Source organism: Teleopsis dalmanni, chromosome 1, assembly GCF_002237135.1.
Source record: "Teleopsis dalmanni isolate 2A chromosome 1, ASM223713v2, whole genome shotgun sequence".
NCBI lineage: Eukaryota > Metazoa > Arthropoda > Insecta > Diptera > Diopsidae > Teleopsis > Teleopsis dalmanni.
The window spans coordinates 110,967,804-110,978,414 of record NC_051846.1 but is presented as its reverse complement, the minus strand read 5'-3'; positions in this window follow the sequence as shown (position 1 = coordinate 110,978,414).

Sequence of the window (10,611 nt, the reverse complement as noted above, 5' to 3'; positions counted from 1 at the left end):
TTTTTGTACCCTATGTATTAACTTTTTATCCGCCTGTAACCAAGAATAAAGTAATGTATACACATTTCCTTAAAACAAAAACAAGAAGAAGAAATCTATACACATTCGCTTAAAGCAAAAAAATAGCGACTAATACATAAACGATAACGTTGCATATAATCCAAACGTATGTATAATACTCAAATATGTAAAATCGACTATTAGCCAGCATTCAAAATGAAACCAGTTTGCCATTTTTACTATTGCTTATAAGCAAATTACATATTGTTTATTCATTTTCTTATGCAATGCATTAGCAATTAGTCGTTTGACAAAAATTGTCTGGTGAATATTTATGCAATAGTCAAAATATCCCTGCTTTTACTATTTCTCAGCAAGCAATTCAATGTCTGGTTAATAATGCGAAGAAAAGCCATAAATTCTTCAAACTTAAATAAAGGTAGGAATTCCAGGGGAACTAATACCGCAAATAATAAAGGCTGTACCATTAGGGTGGCTCACGTTATAAGGGAAAAAATTAAAAATGAAGTTTTGAATGAGCGCACCCCCTAGGAATATGACATTGACCAAAAAAATGATATTCCCAAAGTTTTGGAACAATAGGATTAAAAATGACGTTGCGCCACTCGAACAAAGTTGGGTTTTCAGTACAAAAAACAGAAATTTTTCAATTCAATGTCATTTTTTATCTTTGTTACTTGTTTCAACAGTTATTAATATATACTTATTTGATAGATAATTAAAATATCTTTTTAATAAGATACTGATGAGCAAAATCGGTTAAAAATTATGCGCAAAACACAATAATTAGTTGAGCGACTGTGCTCTGTTTTCTATTTCATACCTTTTAGCTGGCATGAAAGGTAAAATCATTTCAATCCAAAAACTTCAATGGACAAATTAAATGAGCATGATGTCATATACAAAATTCCATTTGGAGGTGACGAGTCTAACATATGCCAGTAGGTATATGTTGGTGCAACAAAAAAAAAAACTTAGGACGAGAATCGCTGGTCACAAACACGACAAAAAGAGCAGATCAACTCCCAATGAGCAAAAGACAGCAATAGCAACCCATTCCTCTATGGTGAACCATACTCCAAATTTTGAAGAAGTACAGATCGTCAACAAAGAACCAAATTACAGACGTAGACTAATGCTGGAAATGTTACACATTATTAAAGTTCCGGACAATCAGAGACTAAACTACAAAAAAAAACATAGAGGGTCTTACACACATTTGCAGGTCTCTCATCAACCATAGAAAAATTTAATATATAATTAATAAATTTAAAATTATAATTTATCGTCCATTGTTTGTTCATTTAAAATTTTTTCTTTTTTTTGATTTTAATTTCAAATTTTATGGTTTTTTGAATGTATTGTTGTTGTTGTGATTTGAGTTAGTGCTATTGCGCATTTTTACTCTTTTGTGGTTGGGGGCTTATCCCTGCCCCACACTAAGCTTTAACTATACTAGGACTATTATCATTTATTTATCTTCCTGTGCGTCCTGAGGTGGACTTAAGGTTTGTTAGGGCGGGGCTGGGCAACGTATCAACTTTTGTAAATAATTTTAGGGTCCTGTCCTTGAATTATTTTTTTACTGAGTCGATCCTTAGATTTCTGTGCATGTCTCTTGTTCTAATATACAAAGGAATCTTAATTAGTTTTCTTAAACCCAGATTCATATATCATATGCGTATTCTGATGTGTTAAGTTTAACAAACCTAACATATTTTAGCTCGCTTGTAGTTACACTTATGCAGCAAATAAATATTGTAAATATTAAATACATTGTTTACGTTTATAAGTTCAATAGCTTCACATATTGTATTTATGCTTATGCAGCAATATGTGAAATTTAAATTATTATTTTAGTTATCAATAATTGTAAATATTATTATGCTTAGTAAGTAATTCTATACTATATAAGGTAACAATATTGATAATAAAACTCGAGAACGAAAACAATCGTCTTTCCTTCAAAAACAAAATTTGGTTATTGGTAGATGTGCCTTTTAACCACTGTAGCAATAAATAAAAATTATTTACTTACTTGGCTAGCGGTTTATGTGCCTGCAAGCCTTTCGTCATAAATACCTGATTATTGATTTATGTGCCTAATAGTCAGTGTAACGAAGTAAGAAAATACATTATTTGATACCACCTCAGATTACGTGGTATACATGATGTTCTTTTTGCAAGTTTATAAAGCAAAAAGTAATATAAACTTATCACAAATAATTGAGACAGTGACTCTTTACAAAATTTATAAAAATAATAGTGCCCGACTTAACTTAAAAATATTTTAATATAATTATATTGTTTTTATGTAAAAAAAGTTAATTTTGGCTTTGTAGAATTGCTTTGTTTTTGAATTTGTTTATTGGTCTCAAATTCACACACATTTAAAAACAGCTGATAAAGACAGTAAATAAGGCTCTAAACCTTAAAATGAAAAGTGTTGGAAACAGTCAAAAAAACTAAACCAATTGTAACTTACAAAATCGTGTAATTGTGTAATAATATAGTTCTGTAATTAACTAATGCTATATACCTAAATTAATAAATACGCGAAAGCACACTCAAAACATTTAATAAATCTTAAGTAAAAAAAAAAAAATATTGAATTCAAACAAAAATAAATTTATTTATTTATAAATTTGAAATTTTAAATAATTAAAAAATAATAAAATAAACCAAATAATACGTCGGCACTCTCTAATAAGTGAAAATGGCCTAAATGGCTATATAACACTAAACATAGATGACACTAAAACAATAGATTATTATTCAACCAAACCTTTAGAAAAATCAAAAACTGAAACAAGTATATCAAAAATAGCTAGTGAAATTGCCATTGTTAATGAAATGAAATGAATCAATAATAAAAACGAAAATTTAAAACATATTTCTCCAAAACAACATGCAACGATATCAAATGAAATTAACATGAACACACGACAAGTACCAAGCAATGCGACTTCGGGTCATCTAAAAGTGAAAACAGCTAAATCAGTCTAGGTGAAGAATACACAACAACAAATTCTACAACTTCAACAACAGCTTCAAAAATTGTGTAATGAAGAAAAAAATGAACTTCTCCAAGACAAAGGGTCGTATCAAGCTGTAGTCAGCAGAAACGCTACCTCTATTAATAACACTTGGACAGCAGTTAATAATCGTAAACGTCAACGCGATAGTCCAAGTAAAAACCAAACAAGCCAAAAACAAACCAAGCTATATTCATACTGGCTGAATGGACCTGTCAAACTAAACCCAAACGCAGACCTACAGGTAGATGACAATGAAATAAATGAAGAATCGTTAAAAAATAATGATACCTCTTCAAAAGTACTGAAACCTCCACCAATATTTATTGATAAGTTACATTGCATCAAGCCTGTAATAGATCTATTAAACGAACATGCGCCTAATCAATTCAAATTAAATGTACTAAATCCAAGTCAAGTAAGAGTTCAACCTTCTACATCTGACTCTTACGTAAGCATTGTAAAACAGTTGAAGCTCAAAAATACAGAATTCTACACTCACAAACAAAAAACTGAGCGCAGTTTAAGAGTCATATTGAAAAATTTGCATCACTCAACTGATAAAATCAAAAATGCTCTTCTGGAGCTTGAACATAAGGCTGTAAATGTTTAGAACATTAAACGTAGAAGGTCAGGAGAACCTCTTCCCATGTTTATTATCGAACTTGCTCCAAACCTATACAATAAGGATATTTACTTGATTAACAAACTCTTGTACACTATAGTTATATTCGAATAACCTGACCCGAAACTTAAAATCCCTCAATGTGCAAACTGCCAGCAGTATGGACACACTATCACCGCAAACCGAAGTGTATCAAGTGCGCTGGAAACCATGCTTCTGTAAATTGTAAAAGGAAAAGCAGACCCAATGATGTCAAATGTGTTTTATGTGAGGGAAATCATCCTGCCAACTACAAAGGATGTCAAATCTATAAAAACATGCAGAAGAAAATATATCCCCAATTAAGGCCTAAGGCACCGGAACTTCAAATTCAAGAAAATCGTCTGTCTTTTCTAACCAAAAATTACATGAAGAATTCTCATCCATCACAAACATTCGCACAAATAGTGAAATCAGACACCAGTAGCACAATAGGGGAGAAGCTTTCACCAATTTTAAATAATTTTGTGGAAGAATTGACAACGCTGTTGAAGCAAATGATGCAACAAATCGTAGTAATGACCAATTTACTGATTAACTTGACAAATAAACAAAATTCTTGATTTATTAGTAGTTATATGGAACGCAAATGGTCTATCATAACATTCTGTCGAAATAAAAACATTCTTAAAAATAAATCAGGTCGACATAATGCTGGTATCAGAAACCCATTTTACGACGCGTAATTTCTTTTAAATTCCGAACTACGAACTTCATCACACAATGCATCCCAATGGTAAAGCAGATGGTGGCTCTGCGATCCTCATAAGGAAATCGATAAAACATTATGAAGTAAAACCATATTGCTCAAATGAAATTCGGGCAACAAACATTGTAGTACAAACAATATGACTTTCTCATCACTCTACAGCCCACCACGTCACAGTATTTCGAAGAATATGTGCATATCATTTTTTCAGTTGCTTGGATCTAGGTTTCTAGTAGGCGGAGATTTTAATGTCAAACACTTAAAATGGGGTTCCCGCCTAATATCCCAAAAAGAAAGAAAACTTTTCGAAGCAATTAATGAACGCAAACTCCGCACAATTTCAACTGGTGAGCCCACATACTGGCCAACAGATAAAAGAAATATACCTGACTTAATTGATTTTGCAGTATCAAAGGGGTATGTATTGAAACAACTACCTGTAAGTTCAATTTTGACTAGTCATCTGACCACTCGCCAATAATAATCATTCTCAATGTCTCTTGTGAAATTACGGGAAATTGTATTCTTCATAACAAAAATACTGGCTGCAACAGTTACCGTTAACTAATTACAATTGGTCGAAATACCAAAGTCCGATTAAAAACTGAATCTGTCCAAATATCTGCCTGGCAATTAGCTTCACCGTTTACAAAAAGTGTTAAGCAAAAATATCCATTTAACATTAGACACCTAATCAAAGAAAAGCGTAGGATGAGAAAACATTGGCGAAAGACGAGATTCCCAGCGGATAAAACTCGCTTAAACAAATTATGTAAACTCGTTAAAGTGCTTCTTATAAAGTAGAAGAATAACCACCTATACGCAAAATAGATAACTCATAGACTAAAAGCGATATTGAAAAAGCAAAAACTTTCCCGTTACATTTGGACCAGGTCTTTAAACCAAATGATAATGAAAATATGCCTGATATAATGAAACAAAGGATAAATTTTCTACAAGAGCCTTACCAATTAGAATTTTCAATTAATAGATATTCTATTAATGGAATTAGGGATGTAATAGCCAAGTTAAAAGTAAAAAAGTTCCGGGATACGTTTTGATCACAGACATGGCCCTGCAGCAGCTACCACCAAATGGATTTGTATTTTTCACTCATCTAATTAACGTTGTGATAATAAGGGGGTTTATTCCGCCACAGTGGAGCATAGCGTAAATTTCCATGATACCGAAACCAGAGAAAAGCCTAGAGAAAACGTTAAATCATATCACCCAATAAGTCTGCTTCCGATCCTGCCGAAAGTTATGAAAATTCTGTTTCTAAAGCGCCTTGCACCGATTATGTAACAATACAGACTCATCCCTGACCATCAATTCGGCTTTCGCCAAAAACATAGTACAAAAAAACAAATTCATAAACAAAAAAATATATATATATACATATATGTATAAATATACATATATATATGTTTATATGTTTATTTATATGTATCTAAATATGTAATTACTTTCTTTGCTTATTATTATTATACACTGAAGATAGTTTACGAAGTAGACTGAAATATTTGTAGTATGAATAATATTGTATAAAAATTAAAATATAATTAAATATTTAACACATTTTAAAAAGTGTAATTTTTTATTTTATTTAAAAAACATTTTTATAAATTTATTTGTTAAATAAACGGCCTAAGCTCAGTAACAAATATAAAAACTAATTGAATATTGGTCGTAATATATAATAATTTATGAATAAATAATTTATCGATAAATAATTTATCAAAAATAATGAAGCTATCATCAATTAATTAAATTATTCAGGGACCGTAACAGTTATCATAAAAAAAATAAAAATCATCTTATAACTGTTATCATAGGCATTTTAAAATAAAACTCAAAAAATAATAATTAAATTTGATTTTTATTATATTCATCAAAAATAATAATTATTATATGCCTTTTAATTTTTTCGCGCAGAAATAACTCTTAAAATTTGCTTCTTATTTTAAAACGCACAAATAACTGGTATACTTGCGTTATATAATATAAAGCAAGAGTATTTTTAAATGAAAATATAAATGCAATTTTCAACAAGGTAGTTGTTTTTGCAATTCATAGAAAATGTTTGAAAAGGTTGGTCAGGTAAAGATTTAGTTTAGTTTTTTGTTTTTTGTACTTTTACATAAAATTTTGCTTCTCCTACAAAATACGAAAGTAAAATAAAAATATATAATCCAAAATACAAAAACAAAAAATGAGACTAAATCTTTACCTGCACCAACCTTTCAAAATTTTCTATGGAATTGCAAAACTACTTGTATGAAAATTGCATTTTATATTTCATTTTAAAAATATCGCGCAGAATTTGCGCGATACTCTTGCTTTTTATATTATATAACGCAAGTGTACCAGTTATTTGTGCGTTTTAAAATAAGAAGCAAATTTTAAGAGTTATTTCTGCGCGAAAAAAATAAAAGGCATATAATAATTATTATTTTTGATGAATATAATAAAAATCAAATTTAATTATTATTTTTTGAGTTTTATTTTAAAAAGCTCATATATAAAAAGCATGCATAATATTAAGGATAAAAGTTATTAGAATGATAACTATTTACTTAAATAAGAGTTTAGACAACTTTTTGTTGCTGCTTTTTTTCATAAAAAATTTTAAAATAACTGTTATTTTCGGTCCCTGAAATTATTGAAAGGATTCATAATGTATTTATGTGCGAAGATTTTTAAATAAATGAATATAATTATTGTACAATTTATATAATCTTAACAATTAAGGTAACCGTAATGATTAAAAATTAATATGTGAACTAAATAATAAAATAATAATTAAAATAAATTGGAAATAATAAAAAGTAATTAAGTAATGAGCTACATACAGCTTACTTATATTTTATTTAACATGAATCGACATGTGTACATTGTGACCGAAAAGTTTCCGGAAATAAATAAATAAAACGCAAAATTCTTAATCTTCATCAATATTTATTTTATCTCCTTCAAAATATGCTCCATTAGAAGCGATACACAAATGCCAACGTTTCTTCCAATCATCAAAAAATTTTTTATAGGCGATTTCCGGTATGGCTTTGAGTTCCCTCTGCGAATTCTGTTTTACGTCTTCTATGGATTCAAAACGCGTTCCTCTGAGTGGTAATTTGAGGTTGGGAAACAGGAAAAAGTCACACGGTGCAAGATCAGGTGAATACGGTGGCTGTTCGATGGTATTTATTGAATGTTTGGCCTTAAAATCGTTGATAATGTTGAACAAATTGAGGTGAATCGGAACAAGCCGAGCGTTGACACGTCGCATACACAAATTGTCCACCAAAATCAAACGAGCCATCTCACGACCGATGCCTAGCTCTCGTGCTATCTCTCTAACACTCACATGAGGATTTTGGAACACGATTTCCTTTGCCTTTTCAATGTTTTCGTCGGGGGTAGAGGTCGAAGGTCGTCCAGAACGCGGCATGTCTTCGACGGTCGTACGACAGTCCTGAAAGGCTTTGTACCACTCATAAACTTGAGTTTTCGATAAAACTGATTCCCCATAAGCCTTTTGTAGCATTCGCAAAGATTCTGCACACGAAATTTCGTTCGAAAAACAAAATTTGATGCAAACTCTTTGTTCAATATTTTTTTCCATTGTTTTTTTCGCAACGCACTACTGAGGTGAACTGGTTTAAACAGCTGCCGTAAACGAACTGTCTGACATATCGCGCTCATTTTTGGCATAGTAATTAAGGACAGTGCTGCCAAACTACATAAACTTAAAATATCGAAAAATATACAGCGCGCGAATTTTAAATGAGAATTTCCGAAAGCTTTTCGGTCACAATGTATATGGGAATAGTTTTGATCTGCAATTTTAAATTACTATAATTTAATCAGCAAGTTTTGATCAGCAAATTATGTTACGAGAATTAAATTACTGTATTCAGATAGTGAAATAAACCTGATTAATCCAATGATGTATTAATGAAAAAAATTGTCTCAATTTTACCTTCACCCTCAATAGAAGAACTTTTCCGATAATTATTCTAAATACCATATCAATAACTTAGTGGATTATGTTACCTAATAGGCTTTCAATTTAGATGGCCTCTAAGTATTTGGTAACGTTAGTTAATCAAACCTAGAAACTCTCAGAAACAACTCAATCAAGAATACGGTACTAATCACATAAGCATCCTGGTATGTCAGAACTAAAAACATTCATACAGATTGAGAACGGTAACATCAAAATTCAAAAAAATTAAAACAAATTACGTTGGATAATTATATGTTATTGTATTGAAGTTGTAGACATTTAATCCAAGAAACTTGATATCAACGCAGCAGCTATTTGAATTTAATTTAAAAACATTTTATTTTGTATTACTTAATTTGAAGTTAGGCCTAAACTGCTTAAGACAGGCCGTGATATCAGCATTACATCTTATATTTTATTTGTAGTAGATTTTACAAAGTACGCATTACACATTATAATACAACGTCAACAACGCATTCCTTGTTTCGGAAAGTGCTAATAATATACATAGCATATACTGAATTTATTAACAATAAATAGATGATGAAGATAAAGATCGAAAGAGCATAGATTTAGATAATATTTCAAAACTCCAATTAATCAAGAAAATAATCAAGGATAAGAAACGATCTACCATATAAGCACTGCAGCAAATACCTACCTATGTTATTATGAAAGTCGGGCAAAAATATAGAAACTTTTAACGTACTTAGACTCATAGATTACTCTGGCCTCTAAATAACAACTTAATATTTAATCAATTAAAATTGAAAAATATTAAATCTCATAAGAAACAATTCATACTTTAAAAAAAGAACTTATAAAGCAATCACTGTTGTATTCTAAATCTATACAAATTTAAAAATTTTAGTAGTTATTGTTGGGTCCAGAAGAAGATTTACCAACTCAATAAATAAGTTTAAAAAAAATTCCTTTAATATTAAAACTTTCGGATATGTTTTCTGAATAGATAATGAACGTTTGTAATACAAGTACATATATATAAAAATAATACCTATGAAGTGAATTACTTCTCAACTCTTTCCCTTATTTCGAAAAATTGAATTTCAAGTTTTAATTTTAATGTTTCATTTGAAAAAAAAATATTTTTGGTTATAATACCGTTAATGTAGTATTTCAGAACCTTACAGTTACTTATAAAAGTATCTCCTCATGTATCTATTTTTCACGTCATTAAGTCTTAGAGAAATGAGTTCGAAGGGAGTACCTTCGATTTTAATTATATTGTAAACAATAATATATGCATTTATAAGAAAAAATTTAACTAACAAAATATTATTCAACTTAATTTGTGTTTTACTATTTAAACAAAAAAAGTTATTTTGTATTAGGAATACTGTCTACATAAAAGTAGACAGTATAATGAAATATTCTCTTAATATGAAGGAAAAAATTTTAGGTGGGAAATAATTTATCTTAAAAATTTAGAAAGAGCTTTGTTTAAATCTAGAATTACTTCTGCAAATGAAGTATACGATATAAATGGATACAGATTTCAGCTCTAAAAAACGGCGCTCTAGACGAAGGTGGTCCTACTATTTGAACGGTTACGTGCTAAATGATATTTGGAACAAGTATTTGTTATAATCGGAACTCTCGTGTTAACATCTAACGACAACATACCATGGATTACATGTCACAACATAAGTTTATAAGCGGCAGTATTATTGTTATGTTGGTTTTTTATTTGAATTATTTAAAATAATTGGCAAATGATTTTTTATATACAATATTAACCTTCAAAGTGTGTGCGTAATGCTTTTTACTCATTCACGTTTTAATGCATTTCAACCTGTGTGCCAGAACATATGTAAGTTTATTTAAATTATTAATAATTAAAAATTTAAATTATCGCTTATTACAAAACCGCAAATGGGTAAACACGTAAGAAAATGTGATATTAATTTTCATATTTATAAGTATAAACATCGATATTAATTTAATTACGTTTATTATTTGATTAATGTGTTCCGTTTTTATATGGGAATCCAAATAAATAATCAATAATATTTAATTTATATATTTGCTTATATATTTTTAAAACATAACAATATTTCCCACCTTGTGATTTTGACATATTAAATGTTTCAAGTGATGTATTGATCTGCTGCTGAGCAGGTTGATAATGAGCGCCTATATCAATTGATCCAGTACT